This window comes from Petromyzon marinus, chromosome 59 (genome assembly GCF_048934315.1).
Source record: "Petromyzon marinus isolate PM22_M1 ecotype Great Lakes invasive population chromosome 59, UKy_Petmar_22M1.pri1.0, whole genome shotgun sequence".
NCBI classification, from domain to species: domain Eukaryota; kingdom Metazoa; phylum Chordata; class Hyperoartia; order Petromyzontiformes; family Petromyzontidae; genus Petromyzon; species Petromyzon marinus.
In genome coordinates, this window is record NC_133725.1 from 16,577,478 (window position 1) to 16,604,354 (window position 26,877).

Consider the following 26,877-nt stretch of genomic DNA (forward strand, 5'->3'; position numbering starts at 1 on the left):
TGGTTTAAGGTTACATTTTAAGAAGAACTAGATTGGCATACATTTTATCTTGCATAAGTACACAAATTTATGAAATAATATATTTGATTAAAAAATGCATATATTTTCTTCCATTGCACACAGTTGTACCATTGATAACAGGGCACACAGTTACAACTGACATCACCAGATGTCACTGAAGTTCCCTCAGAGATCGATCTTTCATAACCAGTGTTCACATAATCAGTTATGTTTTCGCTAATTACCAATTACACTCAGCCGGGTTTGACAGACTTGTATGAATGTATGTTGAACTTCCTTTCCACCGTACATAGCCAACCGTGCTAAACGGAGGTGCGGGAATTAAGCGCAGAACCTATCGTTAGGATCAATGCTGTTGTAATTTTTTATGAGGATATCAATTGGTGGCTGAAATGAGATGTTCAAAGACTACAGCATGATAATCGGTACATAACATGAGTGTCGAATTATGTCTTAAGAATTACCCAGCCATTTGTACGTAAAATTCAACGTTTCTGGGTGACATCTTAAGTCCGTGTTCTTCATTGCAAGGCCCGCGGGCCGGTGGCAGTCCCTGGTGTCCTTTTTACTGCGACCCCTGACGTGCAGTCCCCGACAATACACACAAGTGAAAACACCCCATCATGCTGTCAAACCCCCCAATGGTTTCAAATGTGAGATGGCTCTTTCACTGATAATGTCTTATTCGCGAAAGTGGCCCCCCTCCGAAAATGAGTGAATATCACTGTTTTAGGTCAAGGATTGGCCAAATAAAGTAGGTATTATTTGCTTATGTTTTCAAATGTCCGTAATAAAACCATATTAATGCCACCAGCTGAATGAGTGGCAGGAGGACTGGGTGACGTTCTTCTCACGGCAGCGACTGCAGCTTCAGCTGGACATGATAGAGAAGGACTACGGTGAACGGGAAACCCGCGAGCTCTGGTCTCGGCTTCAGGTTCGTAAGCTGTTTCACTCTCGCCCTTAACCCTTTCCTGTTCCGAGACGACTGCTCATTTCAGGATGGGTCTCGTTCACCACCGAATCTCGGAACGCGCAAGCGGTTCAGCGGTAATTTTATTTAGAGAGGCATAGCGCCGTTGTTTTTAAAGACATTGTACTCGCCGCAGAGCACCGTAGCGACAGGACAGCACTCTATTATAGCTGGTACCAAACTGTGCTACACACCTTCCCGCACGGCCTTGTGGGATCCACGGTACCGATAAAGTTATTTAATATTTACTTCCTATTACGTTCCGATGACGTACACGAGATTCAGCGGTGAACGGGATGCACCCCGCAACTTGCAGTCATCTCGGAGCATTAAAGAGTTAATACATGCAGCAGTGTAGCTCATCATGTGCACAGCCATATGGGAAACCCATTTGATCGCAGTGGGTTTTCGAGGTGACTTTAAAGGTAAAGTGGTGTTTCACACGCAGGCTTTCGCGACCAATATTATTCATGATAAAGTTTTTTTTGGCTTAGATCGCGTAAGTGTAAATGCGTCGTACACCCACATCCACCCAACACAGCCCATTAGTAATGTTTCTGACATGAACAGAACGTGCCATTTATGTTAGTGCTCGGCACTCTGGTGTGTTAGAGAGGAAACGCAGAACATTTTCAAACGAGTACGACCTTTCGCTGGTGATTACAACCAGCATCATCAAGCAATTGCCAGAAGCGTTCTGACTTCTGGCAATTGCCTAATGGAAATTGGAGGTGGGTGTACGATGCTTGTAAATTTATGCGATCTAACTCGAAAACAACGTTATCATGAATAAAGTGGTGTTGTTTTTTGCGTGGTGTGCAGCTTCGGTTGGGGGATTTTTTCCGGGACGTAGAGGTGGTTCCAGCACTGCTCCACGGTGACCTATGGACTGGGAACCGCTGCAGAGATTAATGAAGGGCCCGTCATCTTTGACCCAGCCTCCTTCTATGGGCACTCGGAGTACGAGCTTGCCATCGCTGGGTAAGAAAAAACTACAAACAACCAAAACAATAGCAGCAACTGCCGTTCACTGCCCTGTCTGTGGCATGCAAGGTTCATTCGTATAACCTCAGTGTGGCAAGGGCTGGCTCATTAAATAAATAACAGAGACCAGGTAGAGTTGTGGTTGAGATGTCTACATGCTGAGGTCTCCACCCTCTCTATTTGCTAACTTACAAAGACTCATCCTTCCTTGCTAAGGCTTTTTGGGCAAATCCTGTTAAAGCTGATACGGTGCACAAAACAATAGTGGAACGATAAAACTCTTACTTATCCACGGCACTTGAGGATGCTTGAATGTTCCAGAAACACAGTTTGTCGAACAAGGAACTCCTGGTTCAGAGACAAGTTGCCACTGATGTGCTTTACCAGAAATCCAAGCTGAAGATAATTCATTACACGTCAAATGGAATTCAAACCCTCAGAGCTGGGATATGCTTCAGTGATCAAAAACACATTTGACATGATGTTTACTGTGCAGCCATTGGTGACCAAGTTCAGACCACAGCATTCCTGCCCTCAATTCGCAGGAACGTTTGTTGATAGATGGCTCACTGAATTTTGAACGGAGGACCTCAATGGCATTGGCTCGGTGCTCTGACATTGAAATTAACCTCGAGCCTCTCAATTTCCTGCATTACGTTGAATTTGTGAAAATGTTGTTCATTGTTATGTTGTTCGTGCTGGAACAGCAGCATTGTAAGATTTTGAATGTTTGGTGTTGTTTGGGTACAGGATGTTCCAGGAGCTTTAGCTCCACGCTTCACTCATCCTACCACGCTCTCATCCCAAAGTCACAAGGCTTCGGCAAGAGCCAGAAGCTCTAGCAACTCTTCCACTACCTGAACCACTGGAATCACTTTGGGACAGGATACCGAGGGTCATCCATCTCCACCATGTGCAGTCTCCTCAAGTGAATGAACGGTGCAGGAAATCGTGGGCTATGGTGTATGACTATAAAAATTCTTATCGGCCATGATATACATGATATACATTGTTGAATAAAGGCCTTCCCTAAGCCACCACTAAATCTCACGAAACTAGTCCATTTAAATGCTGTGCAATGCCCTAGGCATTCCACGTGAGTGTGACCGGTGGTCCCTTTGTTCCGCATCCTGGCCGTGATCTCCACGCGAAAACTGGGTCAGTTAATGTCCGAATCAGAATCTTTAATTAGGCTGGACGAATCTGATGAGCTATGAAGCTCTTTTTTCACAGATGTCCAGTCGGGGCGAGTCAGAAAGTTACAACAACAAACAACAGTACAAACAGATGGGAGGGCAAAGTAAAGGAACGCGAAGCAAATTTTGACTTAACTTTCGTGACTGCAGGAATGTATATTCTTGGTTCTTTCGGTAAAGTCACGTAAATAGAAAACAAAAAACAATAAAATAAAGACCGCTTGTGTTGCGATTGAAACGTCCTAGGTTTTTTGCTTTTATTATTTTAAATGTATTTTTTATTTGTTATTTTATTTTTAATTTAATTTGAATTTTATTTCTTGTTTTCTATTTACGTGACTTTACCGAAACAACCAAGAATATGAACGCTAAGCAAGTCATGAAATAAAAATATATAAGAGTTCAAATTGCATTAGTGCATCAATTCCTGCCAAAATGTTTTTATCACCAAATGCCATTTTGGGCAAGGCAGCATAACAAAAACAATCCCAAATGTTTGGGTAGTACCAGTTACATTGTATGTGTTTGTTGTTGTTTTGCTATGGGAGTAAACCCTTGCAGAGAAAGGGACCAGAATTAGGAAAGTGAAACCAGGCACTCCTTCAGAAGATGCCATGCACGGGCGTGACCACTGCACCACCCTGACGCCCAAACAAATGTAATTCAAATAATCTACAATACTGGCAAATAAACCCTATTAGTATCAACCGAATGTCTGGACAATCTGACCCCCTCTACACAAGTAACAGTTGAGAGTCAACGCTGTGATGTTGTGCGATTGGTGCAAGCGGGGTGAGGTCAAGGCCGATGACTGCTTCCAGCGGTGTCAAGATGAGCATTTTGAAGAGGCTCGCGAAGGATGATACTTGGCAGTTGGGTGCAGTCTCCCTCCATTAACAACAGAGGGCAGAGGAGCGACGCTCACAACAATTGGCTGAGCACTGGGCGTATACAACGCATGAAGTCGGCAGCAAGTTTATCTCAGGGAGTTGACCCGCACACGACAACTGGGTCTGTCCCGTGTGTTCACGCTATAACGCGGCTGCCTTCATTTAGGGAACGCGCACCGCCATAAGGCGACTTGTGAGCGGTCGACGCCGAACTACTTTCTTGAGCTGCGCGGTTGAGCGAGACGAGACGGTAACGCGGCGGCGTCCCCTCAAGTTGTTTGTAACCCAATTCTGACTGCGCTTGGACATTCATTACGGGGGAAATAGTTTTCGCTTAACGCGGCACTTTTCAGGAACGCATCTACTGCGTTAAACGAGGATTCGCCGTACAGGTGCTGTGCACACTGTACTCGGAATCAAAATCCGAAGCGCTATCAAGCTCTCACTCACAGGTGTCCAGTAAGAGGCGGTGGGGGGGTCACCAAGTGACACGCAGCTTGACCGTGGAGTAGACCGCGAGGACGCCAACGTCGCCTAGGCAACGCCACCCCCCCCCCCCCTCTGGCTCTGCCTGCCTCGCTCTGTGCACGTGAGGTGCCAACCACCGTGGGGGGCCCCTCCGCTGCGTCCATATCGTACAGTCGCACATTCATTAATAGTCACACTCTTAATCATGTTTATGGTCATCGTCATTAAAGGTGAGTTTAATAATAATACCACTACACAATGTGTGCATTAATATATACGGCATGAATAAAACGCACCTGTAAATATCCTAAGTAAGTTTGACCTGACATTATTGCACAACAATTGCCCAGCCACCGTGGGATGTTTATCCTCCAATGTGTATCTGGCTCTGACCTGACTTATATAAAAGTGCAGCTCTGCAATTGCTTGGTCACACAACCGCTGGTGAAAAGACCTTCATGAGAGCGAACTCTTTACGAGTATTTGGTCTAATTTTCCATTTAGCAATAGGTTTTACCCATTCTGGCAATACAACAGGTGTCAAGATGTTAAAACACCAAACAGAATCCTCATTCAAGGAATCCTGTCTGGATTAACCACGTACTTGTGGTGAACATGGAAACATGCTCTGATAATATATGCATTGTCTTTGAAACTGATTAGTCCACACCAGGAAGGTCCCATATTCTACTTTTCCACGTTGACCAGATGTGTTGGAAGAGCCGGCTGAAAGCCACACTTTGCTGGATCACACGTGACTTGCCGATCAGCTAACTGTGGTGTGCCCATTTAGCGACCTCTGGTCTGTGAGTTCAGTTTACTAACCATTAACAGCATGGCAGCTTTCTAAGTGGCTTGTGTGACAATTAACCCATGTCATTATCTCTTGCACAGCCTGAAATAAGTTTTGGCGTCAGGGATGGAAATTATGACTCACCCACCTGCACCTGCCTTGTGCTCCCAGACACCTAAGGACCTTATTACCGCTGTGAGAAATTGACGGGCGTAGACTGCTGCATGGCGATGATGTATTCACGTCGTTCCTGCTGTTTTCCTCTTTTGCTAGGTGATGCAATTGGTGTGCCAACACCTCCAGATGCAGTTCCTGAAGGACGTGGGCATTCGGGACATGTTCGTTTTGCCTGTGATGAATGAGTTTGTCCAAACACACAGGGAAGTCAGCCTGTTCATCGAGGTGCGTTTCCCATGTTTATTTCACTCGATTGGTCGTCTGTTTGCAAGGTCATGCTCTGCCCAGAGGTCACCCACTGAGATTTTTTTTACCGTAACATTACCGTCACTTGGGTTTGGTGATTGATTCAACGGGCAAAAATATTTATAAGAAGCGTAAACATGGCAACGTGATCATTGTCAGACCACGGAGGACCTTCAGAATGCCGAGTATGATCTTTAAATTGATCCTGGACTCAGTCAGGGGATATTTGAACAATTTGAATATTGGGGCGATATCGTCTTGCTACGGGTCTGAGTGAGAAGTCTCCCAGCGGTTTTTTGAGTCCATAATCGGGATATTTGGGTTAGAGCACGTAAACATGCACTCAATAATACACTAAATATGCACTATTTATTTATATATACAGTGAGGGAAAAAAGTATTTGATCCCCTGCTGATTTTGTACGTTTGCCCACTGGTAAAGAAATTATCAGTCTATAATTTTAATGGTAGGTTTATTTGAACAGTGAGAGACAGAATAACAACAACAAAATCCAGAAAAAACGCATGTCAAAAATGTTATATATTTGACCCCCTCTCAATCAGAAAGAAATTAGGTTAGCTTTACATTTGACTGACAGTGAATCAGCAGAAGAAGCAGTCATGTTGTCTATGTGATTCCAATCAGAAGGTGACATTTTTTGTGTTAACATTAAATTAGCTTGTAGGAGAGTCCTGTCTAAAGTATCGAGTTCAAATCGGTGTAGCCTTATCCTCTCTGAGATTTAAGATAGGCTGGCCTTAAACAGAATCTGTTTAGAATTTGGAGAAGATACAGCAGAAATGAGTGTGAAAGCGATGGGTATTACCTTGTGATCGCGGCATCTTTTGAGGAAGGTCAGAGTCTCGATGAGCTGTGACTTCTTGTCCCGTTGTCTGTTTAAAGCTCTAACAGATAGGTGAAAGCCCTCCCCGTAGAGGTTATCAATTCTAGATTTAAAGCTTTCGTGACTGCAAGGATCCATACTCTTTGGTTCTATTCAGTAAAGTCACGTAGGTAAATAATAAAACAACAAAAATCACGACGTTTCAGCCACAACACAAGCGGCCTTCATCAGGTGAAGGAACCAGGCTGTCTCGAGGACAGCGCTGGAGTGAAACACAGCCACGCTCAGACCGCGACCGTTAAGCTGTGTGCGAGGAAACAAGGTGCCTTGACAAAGGAATTAGCATAAAAATTAGCATTTGATTGGCCGACTTAGCATGATGAACGGTGTAGAGGTGGTGTACATGCGGGTGCACATGCCGGTTGGTGCGGATTGAAATCACATAGACAACATGACTGCTTCTGCTGATTCACTGTCAGTCAAATGTAAAGCTAACCTGATTTCTAAATTCAACCAGCTATTAAAGAAGAACCCAGTTCCACATATAACAAAACTCGACGTCAACAAAATCGTCATTAATCAGAGTAGCACGCCGATTTCGGACAATCTGAAAACAGTACTGGCTAGGGGACTGAATTTTGCTGTCACCCCAAAACACATACCAGTAGATGATATCATCTCTCAGGTCGATGTAGCCCTCAAAGGCGTGGGACACATCCAAGCAGATGTTGTGAGAGCTGAAATAGCCCCTATTCTTAAGAATGCTAAGAAACCCATTAGTAACATCAGCAAAAATGAATGCTCTGAACTCGCGAATTAAAAAAAAACAGAAGTGATATAGTCATCCTCTCAGCCGATAAAGGCAACGCTACTGTAATTATGGATAAAGATTCATACAACAACAAAATCCAGAATCTGCTCAACGATGGAAGTTACTCAAAAATTAAAAATTACCCTACCAATAGCCTAGCGATGAAAACCAACAAGATCATCACAAGTTCGACCTCCCTAATCGACCCAACTAAACGTCCCTCCCTAAAACCTTCTGCTGCAAGACTCCCTAGATTCTATGGTCTTCCCAAGATCCATAAAGAAGGCTCCTACTACGACCCATCGTATCCACGATCAACTCCCCTACCTATAGACTAGCCCGTTTTCTGTCATATTCCTTGCTGCCTTTCACTGACAAGACCACCTCAGCAGTACTTAACTCAGCCCAATTGGTCTCTATGGTCAAAGACGTTGTACTGTCCCCTGACGATATCCTTGTCAGCTTCGATGTGGTCTCTTTGTTCACCAAGGTCCCAGTACCTGATACCATTGAAATAATTGAAAATTTGGTCCAACATGGACTAGACGCCGATACACCTGCACTGGTTAGGCACTGCCTCAACAATACCTACTTTACTTGGAATGGCTCCTTCTACAAACAAAATGAGGGTACCCCCATGGGTTCCCCCTTGTCACCAGTGATAGCCAATATTTTCATGGAGAAATTTGAATCAGACGCCATCCAGACTTCCACCCTCAGACCTTCCCAGGGGAAGAGATATGTGGATGACACTTTCGTCATTTGGCCACAAAGCCTCCCAGCTTTGAACCTTTTCCTACACCCCATCAATTCCAGACATCCCGCCATCAAATTCACCATGGAAGTGGAGAAAGATGGCAAGCTACCATTCTTCGATGTTCTGTTTGAGAGGAGACCTGATGGCTCATTGGGGCATTCTGTCTACAGGAAACCCACCCACACAGATTCCTACTTGAAACCTGATTCCCACCACCACCCAGCCCAAAAGAATTATCTCATCAAAACTTTATACCATTGGGTTCATTGCATTTCGGACCAACACAACCTGACCAGTGAATTAAAACATGTACACCTGGCCCTCAAAAGGAATGGTTACTCTGACCGTACCATCCGCCAAGCTGTCTCTCCCTCCATACAGAAACAACCACTTGATACTCCGGTCAAAACCATCACACTTCCATATATAGCAGGCGTTACTAAAAAGATTTCCAAAATTCTAAACAAACACAAGATCCAGGTCCGGCTCAATACAGTACACAAAATTCGTGATCTGATCCCATCCGTGAAGGATGTCATTCCTGATTTACAGTACCCCGGGGTTTACAAATTGAGTTGTACCTGCGGTGATTGCTACATCGGTGAGACAAAGCGACATGTCTCTGACCGAATTCGCGAGCACAAATCAGATTTGAAACACGGCAAAACGAATTCTTCTGCCGTGGCTGATCACTGTTACAACGCTGTAGGGGATCACGATATAAGTTTCTCCGATACCAAGGTTCTTTGCAAACCCACGGGCTTTTATCAGAGATTTGTTCATGAAGCATTTCAGATCTACAAACACAGACACAATTTCAACCGAGAGGATGGTTTCAAATTAAGCAACCATTGGAAAGATGTTCTAAATCGAACTAAACATTAAACTAATTTCAATGGTACAGTATATTTTTTCAAGTAGTGGTACCCCAAACTTTCGCAGCTCTTATAAATTCCCCCTTTTCACACCATCAATAGGTAAACTCCCCCTCCCCCCTTCCCCCCCCCCCCCCCCCCGCGCCAAACTGCAAGTCCACCGGCACGTACACCACCTCTTTCCTAAAATCCGCCAATCAAATGCTAATTTTTATGCTAATTTCTTTATCAGAACACCTTGTTTGCTCGCACACAGGTCCGATGTCTGAGCGTGGTTGTGTTTCGCTAAATTCTCCTGTTTGATGAGTACTAGGTGCCTCGGTGAATGTATATGCTCTAACTTTAACATAGCTATTTCTGTGACCAGTTACAAGCTAATCACTCAGCTATTTCAATGCTAAATTCGATGCTAATTCCTTTGTCAAGGGCTCCCTCTGCAGATGTGTATACTTTAACTTAGCTATTTCAATGAGCCATTTCAATGCTAAATTATATGCTATTTCCTTTGTCAAGGCGCTTGGTCTTTTTCTTCTCACACAGCTTACAGGTCGTGCTCTAAGCGTGGCTTCTTCCACTCCAGCGCTGTCCTCCAGACAGTCTCGTCTCTTCACCTGATGAAGGCCGCTTGTGTTGTGGCTGAAACGTTGTGATTTTTTGTTATTTTATTTTCACCTACGTGACTTTACCCAATAGAACCAAAGAGTATGGATCCTAGCAGTCACTAAAGCTTTAAATATAGAATTATGAGGCTCGTTTACCCAGGAAAGCCTCACTGCAGGCGCGACACGTCCATGTAGGCTATCTAGGCGGTCGTCTAGGGCGTAAAGTTAAGTGGGGTGCCAAATTCGAGGAAAAAAAACCTGTAATTAATTTCTCAACATTTCTGACAATTGATTAATTGGACAGACGGACGGACAAACCGATTAATTATACCTCTTTAAATAAATAATTAATATTGGACGGAAAATAGGGGCAAAATGTTTCCCAGTTTACCAAAAAACTCAGCCTCGATCTGCCCCTGGGGTTTGGGGGGCGCCGATTGCTGGCAGCAGCGGGTCCAGGGCCGCCGCTGCCTCACTGAGTGAGCCTCGTGGCTCTTTTTCAGGAGGGTCCTGCCAGTTTTCACAGTAGGGGGTGGCTATGTATAATCCCAATTGAGTAATGTGTACTTTATATCAGAATACATTACAGTACACTATACCATTTTGCGTGAAAACTCGGACCCATTATCTTGAAGTTATCGGGGGTGGGGCGTCTTTGCTTATTAGCATCTTTAGTATCTTGCGATTCACCAACGATGGTTGGGGCAAGCCTGACTGCTGATGAGACACTGAATGTCGAAGCGAGCCCATAGCTTGCTTTGTATTGAACTAATACTGCTGACATTATGCACTCCAAGTTTTTGGCTCTTATGAAACATTTTTTTTATTTTCCATCTACGTGACTTTACCGAAAGAACCAAATAATATGAATTCCTGCAGTCAAATAAAGTTTGAAGTCACTGATGCAAGTGTTTGATGATGTACGTATGTGCTCAGAATCATTAGCCATACTTGACTGTTATAGAGCACAAAACTGTCATTACCCGCTAGATGGCAGTCAAATTATGCGGATGTAATTCCGGCTATGCACGACAGACAGATAGACAAATAATCCCTGGTGGGCAGTGTGGAATCTCTTATGGGTTCTTTCGGTAAAGTCACGTAGAATGGAGATAAAATAATACAAATAATAGCAGAATAAAATTCTCACGGCGTTTCGGCCACAACACAAGTAGCCTTCCTCAGGTGAAGAAACAGGACTGTCCGGCAGACAGCGCTTGAGTGAACCCTGCCAAGCTTGGAAGCGTCTTTTAAGCTGTGTGGGAGGAACAGAGCGTCTTGACAAAGGAGTTTACATATGAATTAGCATGTAACTGGGGGATGAGCATGATGTTGGTGTGATGGATGAGCACCACGGAGAGCGACGAGTTTTGTTCAGACGGACGAGTTCATCTATGTACGGAACGGAGGAGGGGGGGAGAGGAGTTTACATATCAACAGTAAATTAGCATGTAACTGGGGGATTAGCATGATGTTAGTATGAGGGATTAACACCACGGAGAGCGACGAGCTTGGTTCAGACGGACGAGTCTATCTATGTTCGGAACGGAGGAGGGGGGGGGGAAGAGGGGGAAACAGCCACGGTGCGCTGCTCTGTCCTGTGTTGCGTTATAACTATGCTACAAACTAGACTACTATACATTACAATATTATACCTTCCAATCTAAACTACATTGTATGATATCGTATACATAGACAAACCCCACCCTTGAATTATACAATGCGTTACTATACACTACCCTATACTTTAGACTATAAAATATTAGACTTGTAGTATTACACTATGTATTATTCTACTAACCCTACTGTATACCACACTGCTGTATATTCACTATACAATTACGGTACTATATATTGCCTTATCAATTATATTTAACATTACACTGTTATACTATTTATTATTATACAAAATGCTATAAACTAAACTATTGACCGTCGTGTGAAAGGTACTAAGAGGCAATGCCAGCAAATGGATTGCAGTCTGAAAGTCACCGTAAAATACAATCAATCAAAAACCGAAATGGTTTATAACGTCTTTCCAATGGTTACTAAGCCGGAATCCATCTTCTCGGTTGAAATTGTCTCTGTGTTTGTATATGTGGATAGCCTCATGAACGGATCTCTCATGGTAGCCAGGTGGCTTGCAGAGAACCTCCGTCTTGGAGAAGTCAATGTCATGTGAGCCCACTGAATAATAAAAGTGATCTGCCACGGCTGAGGTGTTCGTCCTACCGTGTTTCAAGTCTGCTTTATGTTCACGGATGCGGTCTGAGATATGTCGTTTGGTTTCTCCAATGTAGCTGCTTCCACAGAGGCAACTTAGTTTGTAGACGCCCGGGTACTGTATGTCTGGAACACATCTTTTACAGACGGAACCAGATCACGGATTTTATGTACTGTGTTGAATCGGACCTGGATCTTGTGTTTATTCAGGATTTTGGAGATATTTTTTGTGACCCCCGCAATGTAGGGTAAGGTGATGGTTTTGAATGGCTCGTCAAGAGGATCCTACTTCATGGTTGGAGTGATGGTTTTGCGGATTGTGTAGTCGGAGTAACCATTAGCCTTGAGAGCTTGGTGTACGTGCTTGAGTTCACTGGCAATGTGTTCCTGGTCGGAAATGCATTGGGCTCTATGGTATAGAGTCTTGATGAGGGAATTCTTCTGGGATGGATGGTGGTGGGAATCCGGTTTTAAGTGAGCATCCATATGGGTAACTTTCCTGTAGACAGAGTGGCTCATTGAACCATCAGGTCTCCTTTTAATTAGGACATCTAAAAAGGGTAGCTTGCCATCTTTTTCGTGTGTGGAACCTGTTGTTCCTACCTGTATAATCCCCAGTCATAACCCCCACCATTAAGCCCAAATGCAGATACTTACCCCACACTGCAACCCCTAATCCAGATGTGCATGTACATAAACAGCCCAGAATTTATCAATCCACTGCTGGATGAGGGCCTCCCAAAGTCTTGCGGGTCGTGAGGTATATATGACCATACTTCACCACGCTGGTCAGTAGTGCGTTGGTGCAGATGGAGGGGGGGGGGGGGACTGCAGAACAACAATGGATTTTTCTGCACTGTCCTTTCCTGCTCACGCTGGCTACGGCACCGTCTTTGTGCGTGCTGGCAATTAATCAGTCATACATCCAGGCTACAGTATATCCACGCTCAACTCTGCCGAGCTTCTAAGGCCTAGCGAAATCGAGCACATACCGGGTGATTTAGATATAGGTCATCCAATCTATTCGCCTAAGATACATCTCTCATCATAACCCCTATTCCACAACCAGCCATTGGAGTTCCGCCACCGCCACTTAGTAGCGAACGGCGGTTGTTGTTGATGTACGTCACTTATCTTGTCTGAAGCACTCCGATAAGCCTGGGCGAAAAGGGCACTCTATTAATAAGAATAATTGTTATTATGAATATAAATATCACTACACTTACTTTGAGGATGGGACGCATCGCATCTGTAATACACACTTTAATATGACATTACTCAGACCAATCTGATTAATCTTTCTGTTATTTCTTCCTCCAAACATATTTAACTATCATGAGATTAATAATCCATTCAGAACGCTCACAGAGCAGAATAACGTCATCACCATCGCCTCGTGTTACAAAATATCCCTCGGAAGGAGATACCACGACTGTATCTGATGTCATTGGAAAGATTTGATAAACCATTTCAGGTCTTAATTGATTGTTCACGCTTACAGTGGCTTTCAGACAGCATACATTAATTTTTCGTCTCCCCCCTCCTCTTTTCAGAACATAGATGGACTAGTCCTAAATAAACTGCCAAATCGCTGCGCGTGGCGCTGACGTTTTTTGTTATAAATAAATAAATACACCGTTTAAAAATACATTTATGCAAACCGACACACCTGATGACGACCGTTTGTGTTATGGTCGAAACGTCGTGAGAATTTTTATTGTTTTATATATATTTTATTGTTTCCCTTCAACGTGACTTTACCGAAAGAGCTAAGAATATGTATCTGATATATCAAGTAGCCATTTTATCCACACCATAAATAGGTTGACACAACAGTTGCTTCATTTGTCTAAATGTTTTTTTGTTTACACATCCCATCAGACACGTGACCTTCTGCGACTGCACAACCCACAGCATTGTAAGTTCAACACAAGCAGCCTCTGGAGCGTTTTCGACATGCAGTGTCTCATCAGCAGAGCCAACATCGCTTGAAGCAATGGTGGTAAACTGCCAAATGTGTAGAGGCGAGGACCCTCTCTGTTCGATATGGGTACTAATTGAACGCATAATTGTATACAGTAATACATATAACACAATAATTATGTTTTTATTGTGGAGATTACAAGTCAAAACATTAAGAAGCTTCGTTTCATATATCTGTCCCTCTGCATAACAATGTAAACGTTTAGTTTTACACATCGCTTAAGTATCACGACCATCTAGGAATTTAATAATTGCAGCAACTTTGGTTCAATACAAGCAAACTCTGGACCGGTTTTGGCAATGTCTCAATCAGCACACGAGGAGGCAGCATCTTCACACGCACCCTGCTGGAGAATTTTTTTTTGTCATGTAACAGTCAAAAATTATATTTATAATGCTCAGAGATGGGATTTAACCGTACCAAGTGTAAAACATGAACGTAACACAATGAGGCTTAGTTTGTATCCTTTTTTCGAGCGGGATGAGATCATCCTGCTCACTGCCCTGATTCACACTCATGATCGCAGCAGTACTGGCTGAGTTCTCGGGACCCATCAACTATTTTCAACCTATAAACGATGTTTGATTTTACCAGGTAAGGCCCACTGAGCTATGTAGCTCTTTTTCAGAAGTGACCTGGTCCCAAACAATAATTCGACAAAGTGGCTTATCACGTGGAAATTTTGAGCGGCTAAATACTCTAAACGCGCGCTTGTAAATGTGGAGAGAGAAAAAAAAAACGGAGGAATTGGAGAAAAGTCCATGCAACCACGGGGAGAGAGACACTAAAATTCCAAAAAAATACATGCATCAGGGTCGGGGTCAAACCCACGACCTCCTGCATTACCAGGCGAGGAAGTTAACATCTCACCACTGTGGACCTCTGAACCACTCGGTCACCTCTCCAGTCTGATAGTGTGAATCTAAATAAATTGTGGTGATAAATGGAGACATTGTGTCTGCTTGTCTCTGTCGTAATTTTCTTAATTCATGAATTCACACTGACAACAACGAGAAAGGACGCACGGTGATGCTGTCAGCGACGTAGATGTGTCTTGATGCGACGCAAATCAATCAAGCGGCGGTGTTAATCATCACGTTACCACGTATTTGCCAAACGACGTAAAAAGGGGGAAGACATACATCGGGGTATTACTCTACGAGCATTATTGTCTTGACTATAAAGTTGCAGTGATTGAAAAAAAAACTGTATTTAAGTAATCTCTATTCATACGGGAAGCAAATAAACAGAATAACAATCTATATAAATAAAAATGTAAATGTTCGTTTGTTCAAAATCTTAAATCTCCGAAAGTTCTTCACCGATTGCTTTGAAATTTTGACACAACGTTGCATTCGAATACACGCATGTTTTTATATACATACTATGTTGTTAGAAACCTACTATTATATAGATGTCACACCTGTGACAGGTAAAAATATACTCATTGGCTTTTTCGGTAAAAATATGCTTTTTTTGAAAAACAGCGCCATCTGTTGGACGTAAAAGCAACACACGCTATACTCTGGTTCTATTGGGTAAAGTCACGTAGGTAAAAAATAAAGTAACAAAAATCACGACGTTTCGGCCACAACACAAGCGGCCTTCATCAGGTGAAGGGACGAGACTGTCTGGAGGCAGGGCTGGAGTGAAAAAAGCCACGCTCAGATCACGACCTTTAAGCTGTGTGAGAAGAAACAAAGCGCCTTGACAAAGGAATTAGCATATAATTTAGCATTGAAATGGCTGAGTGATTAGCTTGTGACTGGTCACAGAAATGGCTATGTTAAAGTTAAAGCATACATCTTCTTTGATTCTTTCGGTAAAGTCACGTAAAATGAGAATAAAATAATAAATTGATAATATAAAATAACAAAATAATATTCTCACGACGTTACCAGGTAAAAATGTTTACCTGGTAAACATTTTTTTATTTAGTTATTCTTCAGGTGCTCCGGTTTCCTCCCACATTAATTGGCCCACACCACCTCAAACTGTAGAGGACCGCAGAGCTTGGGCAATCGTTGGCGCCGACTCGTCGCCTGGCTGCTGCCTTCCCGCTCATCTGTGGTTCCTCCTCGCGCCTCCGAGTCGTTGTCCTCTCTGCGAGAGCGAGCGAGTGATGTGCGGTAGCGGCGTGTTGCAAGTTGACATTGTTATTATTGACACACACACTAGAGGACGGATAAGGTGGCGTGACCTCACATGCATGACAACTGACCCATCGCCAGACACCGCTCACCATGCGGGCACTCACCACTCACCAGATATCATTCACCTGGCACACACATGATATACAGTGAGGGAAAAAAGTATTTGATTCCCTGCTGATTTTGTACGTTTGCCCACTGACAAAGAAATGATCAGTCTATAATTTTAATGGTAGGTTTATTTGAACAGTGAGAGACAATAACAACAACAAAAATCCAGAAAAACGCATGTCAAAAATGTTATAAATTGGTTTGCATTTTAATGATGGAAATAAGTATTTGACCCCCTCTCAATCAGAAAGATTTCTGGCCCCCAGGTGTCTTTTATACAGGTAACGAGCTGAGATTTAGGAGCACACTCTTAAAGGGAGTGCTCCTAATCTCAGCTTGTGTAACAGGTACCTGTCCACAGAAGCAACAAATCAATCAGATTCCAAACTATCCACCATGGCCAAGACCAAAGAGCTCTGCAAGGATGTCAGGGACAAGATTGTAGACCTACACAAGGCTGGAATGGGCTACAGGACCATTGCCAAGCAGCTTGGTGAGAAGGTGACAACAGTTGGTGCGATTATTCGCAAATGGAAGAAACATAAAAGAACTGTCAATCTCCCTCGGCCTGGGGCTCCATGCAAGATCTCACCTCGTGGAGTTGCAATGATCATGAGAACGGTGAGGAATCAGCCCAGAACTACGCGGGAGGATCTTGTCAATGATCTCAAGGCAGCTGGGACCATAGTTACCAAGAAAACAATTGGTAACACACTGCGCCGTGAAGGACTGAAATCCTGCAGCGCCCGCAAGGTCCCCCTGCTCAAGAAAGCACATATACATGCCCGTCTGAAGTTTGCCAATGAACATCTAAATGATTCAGAGGACAACTGGGTGAAAGTGTTGTGGTCAGATGAGACCAAAATGGAGCTCTTTGGCATCAACTTAACTCGCCGTCTTTGGAGGAGGAGGAATGCTGCCTATGACCCCAAGAACACCATCCCCACCGTCAAACATGGATTTTATTGTTGCTATTCTGTCTCTTACTGTTCAACTAAACCTACCATTAAAATTATAGACTGATCATTTCTTTGTCAGTGGGCAAACGTACAAACCTGCAGGGGATCAAATACTTTTTTCCCTCACTGTATATGTATTTTATGTTTTTTTTTTATTTCAAGGCCACAGTATCGTTTATGAGTGTGAGTTAATTTTTCTTCTCAAGAGGCAAAGTATCATCGGGCCCTCGTGAAGAATGGCACTTTGGCAAGTGGCCCGTGGCCATATGTTCACCGCCTGCTGATTTCCTATTCTCCTTACTGCAGGAACTTGTGAACACGGACAGCACGGTCGTGGACACTTCCAGCAAGCCACGGCTAGCTGATTGGAAGTTCGGCCATGAATCGGTAGGGAGTGACTTGCAGATGCAAACACATACAGAACTAAATTTTGATTTAAAGCTTTCGTGACTGCAGTAATTCATATTCTTAGTTTTTTCGGTAAAGTCACGTTGAAGAGAAACAACAAAATAACAAAATATATATAAAACAATAAAAAATTCTCACGACGTTTCGACCATAACTCAAACGGTCATCATCAGGTGTGTCGGTTTGCATAAATTTATTTTGAAAACAGCATATTTATTTATTTATATAAAAAAAATAACGTTTGCGTCACGCGCAACGATTGGCTGTTTGCCAGGACTAGTCCATCTATTTTTTGAAAAGAGGAGGGGGGAGACGAAATTTGTTTTTATGTATGCTGTCTGAAAGCCACTGTAAGCGTGAACAATCAATCAAGAACTGAAATGATTTATCAAATCTTTCCAATGATTGCTAAGATAGAATCCATCTTCTCGGTTGAAATTGTCTCTGTGTTTGTATATGTGGATAGCCTCATGAACGAATCTCTCATGGAAGCCAGATGGCTTACAAAGAACCTCCGTCTTGGAAAAGTCAATGGCATGTGAGCCTACTGAATTAGAACAATGATCTGCTACGGCCGAGGTGTTGGTCCTACCGTGTTTAAGGTCTGCTTTATGTTCACGAATGCGGTCCGAGATATGGCGTTTGGTTTCTCCAATGTAACTACTACCACAGAGGCAACTTAGTTTGTAGACACCAGGGTATTGTATGTCCGGAATCACATCTTTTACAGACGGAACCAGATCACGGATTTTATGTAATGTGTTGAAACGGACCTGGATCCTGTGTTTATTCAAGATTTTGGAGATCTTTTTTGTGATCCCAGCAATGTAGGGTAAAGTGATGGTTTTGAAAGGCTCCTCAAGAGGGTTCTTCTTCATGGTTTGAGTGATAGCTTTGCGGATTGTATAGTCGGAGTAACCATTAGCCCTAAGAGCTTGGTGTACGTGCTTGAGTTCACTGCTTATGTGTTCCTGGTCGGATATGCATTGGGCTCTATGATACAGAGTCTTGATGAGAGCATTCTTCTGTGATGGATGGTGGTGGGAATCCGGTTTCAGATAAGCATCTGTATGGGTAGCTTTCCTGTAGACAGAGTGGCTCATTGAACCATCAGGTCTCTTTTTAATTAGGACATCCAAAAAAGGTATCTTGCCATCTATTTCGACTTCCATGGTAAATCTGATGGCTGGGTGTATGGAATTGATGTGGTCGAAGAATTGGTCTAGAGCAGGCCGGCCATGTGGCCAGATGACAAAAGTGTCATCCACGTACCTCTTCCATAAGGTTGGGCGCAGAGTGGCAGTCTGGATGGCGTCAGTCTCAAATTTCTCCATGAAAATGTTAGCTATAACTGGAGAAAGGGGGGAGCCCATTGGGGTGCCCTCAGTTTGTTTGTAGAAAGTTCCATTCCAAGTGAAGTATGTATTGGTTAAACAGTGTCTCACCAGGGGGGGTACCTCAGTGTTTAGTCCTTGATGAACCAAGTCTTCAATGATTGCAATGGTGTCAGGTACAGGAACCTTGGTGAATAAGGAAACTACATCAAAACTGACAAGCAGGTCGTCTGGGGACAGGGAAATACCCTTGATTGTTGATACCAGGTGAGTAGAATTTTGTACCGCAGAGGTGGTCTTTCCAGTGAAAGGACGCAGGATTTCAGACAAAAAACGAGCTAGTTTGTAGGTGGGGGAGCTGATAGTAGAATTTGTAGAAACGTCGTGAGAATTTTTTATTGTTTTATATATATTTTGTTATTTTGTTGTTTCTCTTCAACGTGACTTTACCGAAAAAACTAAGAATATACATACAGAACTGTAAAAAAGACAAAGATCCCCTATAGAGCCTAAAAAGACTTTTGGAGCAAGTGCTGTTAGCAAGCATCTATGAAGGCCGTAATTATGGCACACAAGGGGGTAGGTGGCCGACACTACGCCCGGCCGCCTTTGTCTTCCCAATGGCAATGTTTACACACTTCACAAAGTACTCATTTGAGGCTCATTCGACTTTAGGGAAGCCCCAGGACCCATTCAGATAATCGTCACTGGTATTGTCCATAAGCGGCCATAGAAGTCGGGTCACCGGGTTCGTAGAGCAGCGCGCTATCCGCTACACTACTGCTCCGCACGTACATACACACGCGTGCAAGTACCAACATATGCGTACACACACATGCAATGACAGCCATGTTAAGGTGTTCGCTGTAAAGCCCAGAGCATGGGTTTAGGATGTGCGAGCGAATCGCTCGTTTGCCTCGGGCGTTCTCGACGAGCTGATGTTCATGGCGGTCTCCTTCACAGGTCTCCCAGCCCCGGGGGGGAAATGTTTCTCCAATGTATGAGAACCAACAGCCACCGGGGTTCGTGCAGCAGAAGGACGGTCACAGGTGAGACGCACGCGCGCATACACACAAACGAACGCACGGTCACGAGAGCATCGCCGTTAACACCCGGCGCCACATCCCGTCCAGGCACGGACACGGACCTCTTTCTGTCTCACCCACGCGCCGTGGCCCCCTGCGCTGACTCAGCTTGCGTGTGCCAGGTGGGAAAGATGGGAGGGGCGGGTACCAAAGGACTGCGCGGCTTAACGCTCGTTTTCTTCCGCAGGTTTATCAACGTTACACCTTGTGCCAACCAACTGTGATGAGCAGGCACGAGCGTCCGCCCCACCCCGACCCCACCGCCAGCGAGATGGGAGATTGAGTGTGCTGCTGGCTCGGCACCTCCTCTGAACACGGTTCTTCCGCTGGGGACCTCTGGGAGATGGCTTCGTAAATATAAATCTGTCGTTAAACCCGCCACCACCCGACAAAGGTTTATCACGTAAACAGAACATGGCAATTTTTACTAGTACAGCATACCAGTGTGTTGGCATGTTCTGTTTATGTGACAAACCTTACTGTGTCGGGTGGTGGTGTGTTGCATGACACATTTATATTTACGAAATCTAACTTAACAGGTCCCTGCAGGGTGGGCTGGTAGGAACATTGGAATTTTGCGCAAATTTATTACACCCAACAGCACGAGATTTCACTTCTTAAAGTATTAAAAGGGACGGACAGACGGACACATTAATCTATTGCAGGCTGGTACACTCAGTTTACAACTTCGTTCCTACCAGTATAAGTCGATGTTTAAGATAAGTCGATGTTTAAGATAAGTAAATGTTAAGATAAATCGATGTTTAAGATAAGTCGATGTTTAAGATAAGTCGTTGTTTAAGATAAGTCGATGTTTAAGATAAGTCGATGTTTAAGATAAGTAAATGTTCAAGATAAGTCGATGTTTAAGATAAGTAAATGTTCAAGATAAGTCGATGTTTAAGATAAGTCGATGTTTAATATAAGTCGATGTTTAAGATAAGTAAATGTTAAAGATAAGTCGATGTTTAAGATAAGTCGATGTTTAAGATAAGTAAATGTTTAAGACAAGTCGATGTTTAAGACAAGTCGATGTTTAAGACAAGTCGATGATTAAGACAAGTCAATGTTTAAGATAAGTAAATGTTAAAGATAAGTCGATGTTTAAGATAAGTCGATATTTACGATAAGTAAATGTTCAAGATAAGTCGATGTTTAAGACAAGTCGATGTTTAAGACAAGTCAATGATTAAGAGAAGTCGATGTTTAAGATAAGTAAATGTTAAAGACAAGTCGATGTTTAAGAATAGTTAATGATTAAGATAAGTCGATGTTTAAGATAAGTCGATGTTCAAGATAAGTCGATGTTCAAGATAAGTCGATGTTTAAGATAAGTCGATGTTCAAAATAAGTAAATGTTTAAGATAAGTAGATGTTTAAGATAAGTCAATTATTAAGATAAGTCGATGTTTAAGATAAGTAAATGTTTAAGATAAGTGGATTTTAAGATAAGTAAATGTTGAAGATAAGTCGATGTTTAACATAAGTAAATGTTGAAGATAAGTCGATGTTTAACATAAGTCGATGTTTAAGATAAATCGATGTTTAAGATAAGTAAATGTTTAAGATATGTAGATGTTTAAGATAAGTAAATGTTTAAGATATGTAGATGTTTAAGATAAGTCAATGATTAAGATAAGTCGATGTTTAAGATAAGTAAATGTTTAAGAACAGCACGAGATTTCACTTCGTTAAAGTATTGAAAGGGGACGGACGGACACATTAATCTATTGCAGGCTGGTACACTCAGTTTACAACTTTGTTCCTACCAGTATAAAACCTATATTATGTATTACCAACTGTGAATAAATTGTCTTGATAATTCACATTGACTCGACTTCGTTTGTTTGTATGTATGTTGAATTTGTTTCGCATCGCCAACCGTGCTAATCAGAATAGCAATTTGCATTGCTATTCTTTTTGCATTGCTACTCAGGCCCTTGGGGCTTCTCTGCTGCATCATCACGGCACCAACCCAGTCACTCTTGCACATTTGACTCATTCTGGGCATTTTTATCATCAAGTTTATAAATGACGGTGACTTTGTTGGACATTTTTAAGAGGAGGGTAAGCTTAGGAATTTCGAGAGTTCGAGGGAGTGTGGGGGGAGGGATCACAAGGTAGTTACCGGTAACATGAAATAGAAATCACTTTATTGAACAACACGAATAAACGGAAGTGACTGAAAAATGAGTCGCCTTGGATTTTCCTTGAAAGTGAAATTGAAAAGCTATTTGATCAAAAAGGCCCACGTGAATTTGAGTGGGAAAAATGTTATACATCACGAACGGGTTAAACACGGTAAAATATTTGACACCAGCAGCTCACAGGCAAGAGGCAAATTGACCTCTTGCAACGGGGCTCATTAACAATGTTATACTTGGCGCCATCGCACAGGCTGAGTGGCTGCTTGCTGAGTGTTACGTCACGTATGCATGCCCTGTAAACGTGAAGATACAAACTTCCGATAAATAAAGGTGAGACCCTATCCATGAAATAATTAATAATCCTGTGCTGCAAAAAAGCTACGTTATTTTTCAACTCGCCGTCATAACACTTTACGGCCAGTCCCCGCTTCACGAACAGGCTGCGTGCCTGAGGCCCGTTCATTGATCCAACTCATTTGTAAGTTGACACTCAGTGGACGAAAGCCCCACTTATGACAACACGGAGATAACACATTCCATGAGAAAAAAACTTACAGTAACAGCTTGAAAACGCCGACTCGCACTGGCGAAACGAACCACCAAAACTCTTTGGTTTGGCGGAGCCAGCTGTGATGAGTCCTAACATCACCACTGAGAGTGTGTGTTGAGTGTACGTGTGAGCGTATGTATAAAGTGAGGGAAAAAAGTATTTGTTCCCCTGCTGATTTTGTACGTTTGCCCACTGACAAAGAAATTATTAGTCTATAATGTTAATGGTAGGTTGATTTGAACAGTGAGAGACAATAACATCAACAAAAATCCAGAAAAACGCATGTCAAAAATGTTATAAATTGATTTGCATTTTAATGAGGGAAATAAGAATTTGACCCCGTCTCAATCAGAAAGATTTCTGGCTCCCAGGTGTCTTTTATATAGGTAACGAGCTGAGATTAGGAGCACACTCTTAAAGGGAGTGCTCCTAATCTCAGCTTGTTACCTCTATAAAAGACACCTGTCCACAAGCAATCAATCAGATTCCAAACTCTCCACCATGGCCAAGACCAAAGAGCTCTGCAAGGATGTCAGGGACAAGATTGTAGACCTGCACAAGGCTGGAATGGGCTACAAGACCATTGCCAAGCAGCTTGGTGAGAAGGTGACAACAGTTGGTGCGATTATTCGCAAATGGAAGAAACACAAATGAACTGTCAATCTCCCTCGGCCTGGGGTTCCATGCAAGATCTCACCTCGTGGAGTTGCAATGATCATGAGAACGGTGAGGAATCAGCCCAGAACTACACAGGAGGATCTTGTCAATGATCTCAAGGCAGCTGGGACCATAGTCATCAAGAAAACAAATGGTAACACACTATGCCGTGAAGGACTGAAATCCTACAGCACCCGCAAGGTCCCCCTGCTCAAGAAAGCACATATATATGCCCGTCTGAAGTTTGCCAATGAACATCTGAATGATTCAGAGGACAACTGGGTGAAAGTGTTGTGGTCAGATGAGACCAAAATGGAGCTCTTTGGCATCAACTCAACTCGCCGTGTTTGGAGGAGGAGGAGGAATGCTGCCTATGACCCCAAGAACACCATGCCCACCGTCAAACATGGAGGTAAAAACATTATTTTTGGGGGTGTTTTTCTGCTAAGGGGACAGGACAACTTCACCGTATCAAAGGGACAATGGTGGGGACCATGTACCATCAAATCTTGGGTGAGAACCTCCTTCCCTCAGCCAGGGCATTGAAAATGGGTCGTGGATGGGGAAGGTTCGAGTTGCCAAACGTCAGCCTCGAAACCTTAATGACTTGGAGAAGATCTGCAAAGAGGAGTGGGACAAAATCCCTCTTGAGATGTGTGCAAACCTGGTGGCCAACTTCAAGAAACGTCTGACCTCTGTGATTGCCAACAAGGGTTTTGCCACCAAGTACTAAGTCATGTTTTGAAGAGGGCACAAATACTTATATCCCTTATTAAAATGCAAATCAATTTATAACATTTTTGACATGCGTTTTTCTGGATTTTTTTGTTGTTATTCTGTCTCTCACTGTTCAAATAAACCTGCCATTAAAATTATAGACTGATCATGTATTTGTCAGTGGGCAAACGTACAAAATCAGCAGGGGATCAAATGCTTTTTTTCCCTCTGTATGTGCGACAGGGATGTTCTACAGATCCCACATTATTTAATATCTAATAAAAAATAATTACTTAATCTAATAAAGAATAATTATTTCATATTTTAATAGCAAATGCTAAGACATACATATTCACCATCATTTTACGAAAAAAAATTGAAGGCACCCAATGGGTTCTCCCTTATCTCCGGTTGTGGCCAATATTTTCATGGAAATATCTGAGACGGACGCCATCCAGGCATCCACTCTACGCCTGTCCTTGTGGAAGAGGTACGTGGATGACACGTTTGTCATCTGGCCACATGGCCGACCGGCTCAACTACATCAATTCCATACACCCAGCCATCAAATTCACGATGGAGGTAGAAAAGGATGGCATGCTAACTTTCTTGGATGTCTTAATCAAAAAGAGACCAGATGGCTCAATGAGCCACTCTGTCTACAGGAAAGTAACCCATACTGACGCCTACCTAAAACCTGATTCCCACCACCATCCATCCCAGAAGAATCCCCTCATCAAAACGCTACACATAGAGCTCAGTGTATCTCCGACCATGAACACCTAACCAGTGAAGTAAAACACGTACACCAAGCTCTCAAGGCGAATGGATATTCTGATTAAACAATCCGCAAAGCCTTCACCCCAAGCGTGAGGAAGGAGCCATCTGAGGATCCAATCAAAACCATCACCCTGCCATACATAGCAGGGGTAACCACAAATATTTATAAAATCATGAAGAAATACAAGATCCAGGTCCGATTTAACACAGTACATAAAATTCGTGATCTGATCCCATCTGTGAAGAACAAAATTCCTGACATGCAATATCGCGGTGTCTACAAACTAAGCTGTATCTGCGGCAGCAGTTACATTGGGGAAACCAAACGACATGTCTCGGGCCGTGTTCGTGAACATAAGGCAGATCTGAAACACGGCAGGACCAATACTTCTGCTGTGGCTGATCATTACTTTAATGCGCCATAATAATTACTTTAATGCGCCATAATAAGGCGCTGTAGGCAGCTGAGCTGCCACCACGCCAATGGACCGACAGGGGGCAGCCGAGAGAGAGCGAGGTGTGTAGGGGTTGACCGAAGGTCAAACCCCCGCCCCTCCGTGACCGGAGGTTGACACCCCAGACCCCCCAGGGGCTGGGGGCTGAGGGGGATGGGGACCCCCACCACTTCCTAAAACCCCTTAAGAATTAAGACCTACTAAGACCTTCTAGAAGGTTCTGTAGGGGGGATCATGAGGGGAGGGGTGACCTCGACCTGGGGATAAAAGGCCGGCCCTCGGGACGGGCCAGGGAGTGTTCGCCAACTCAAGCTTGAAGACATCTGAAGACCTGAAGACTGGACCAGCACCCGGGGACCCTCCCCGAGGCTCTCGCTAGAGCCGGGGTTGCAGCGGACCAGGGCGAGTCCCGTACCCCGGGGTGGGTCGGTCGGTCCAGTCTTCCCCTAGCCGCCGTCGCAAGGGACCGGCGTGTAGCGAAGCCCGGCGTGTGTAGGACACGCTAGAAGGGAGGCTGTCTCTCCCTTAGGCTATCGGGTGTTACAGTAGTGTTTAACAGAGTAGTCTTAACAGAGTGTTAAGAGTTGTTACAATAAACGCGTTGCCTCCAGCAGATGTCTCCGTGTGGTTAGTTCGGGCCACAAAACTTGTATGTCACTGTCCCTCTCTCTGCATCTCTCTTTATGTCTCTGTCTCTCTATCTGTTTCTATCTCAGTCTGTGTATCTCTCTGTGTCTGTCTCTCTCTCCCTATGTCTCTGTATTAATGTTTCTTGTCTCTCTCTGCACTGCTTTTTTTGAATGTCCCTCTCTATTTCTGTGTCTGTCTCTATATATCTGTGGAAGTTCTTTCGTTCCATACATTGCCAACCGTGCTAATCGGAGGTGCGGGGGAAAGACAGCCTACTAAACACAAAAATAAGTTATAAAGAAATTAGTTTTCAATCTATATTTAAAATTGCATAGCTCCAGTGGCTTCCTAATATCGGGACAGCGTTCCAGACGGCCGTAAAACTGCATCAGAAAACACGTGATGCGGTGGCCATCTTTGTTCTATGGCCAGCCAAAAGCCACTGTGAGGATGACCGGAGTCTGCATGATGGTTTTTCTCTGTGTCTGTGTCCCTTTGTGTGTGTGTTTGTAGGCCTGGGCTCTGGTTGTTCTTCATGCTTTCGGAGTCCCTGTCCCTCTGCTCACGATCATTAAGGACCTTCATGATGGTGAGCGGGCCTGGGTAAAACTACGTGGCTGGGAGTCAGAGCTATTCCCTGCACACCTTGGGGTGCGACAGGGATGTCCTCTGGCTCCCACATTATTTAACATCTATTTTGACCTCGTGGTTCGTGAAGCCTTCAATAGCTGTACCGGAGGAATCTCCATTTGGTACGGATACAATGGGAGGCTGATCGATGCCCGGGTAATTGCTGCTCACTCAGAGGAGGAGTTGGAGGCTCTGCTGCCGAACCTGGAGCTTGCCACCAAGAGGTGGGGCGTTACCATCAGCCCCACCAAAACTAAGCACCTGCCTGGGTATTTGTACCATCGGACACTCCACCCCCACAACTCCAAATTGGTGATAGGGTAGTTGTGGAGAGAGTGGAGAGCTTCCCATACCTTGGCAATGTGCTCATGACCGGCTCCGCTTTAACAGCAGAGGTCTCACTCCAAATCAGTCAAGCG

At 43.7% G+C, this 26,877-nt stretch overlaps 2 long non-coding RNA genes across 2 annotated transcripts; both read left to right on the forward strand.

Annotated features, from left to right (window-relative positions):
• The first annotated feature begins 722 nt into the window (after positions 1–722).
• On the forward strand, positions 723–3,881 carry LOC142905900 (uncharacterized). The gene is made up of 2 exons (XR_012929912.1): positions 723–958; positions 1,817–3,881. It is a non-coding gene; the product is annotated as an uncharacterized LOC142905900 (long non-coding RNA).
• Positions 3,882–4,992: 1,111 nt separating this feature from the next.
• LOC142905899 (uncharacterized) lies at positions 4,993–14,793 on the forward strand. The gene is made up of 2 exons (XR_012929911.1): positions 4,993–5,727; positions 13,743–14,793. It is a non-coding gene; the product is annotated as an uncharacterized LOC142905899 (long non-coding RNA).
• The last annotated feature ends 12,084 nt before the right edge of the window (positions 14,794–26,877 follow it).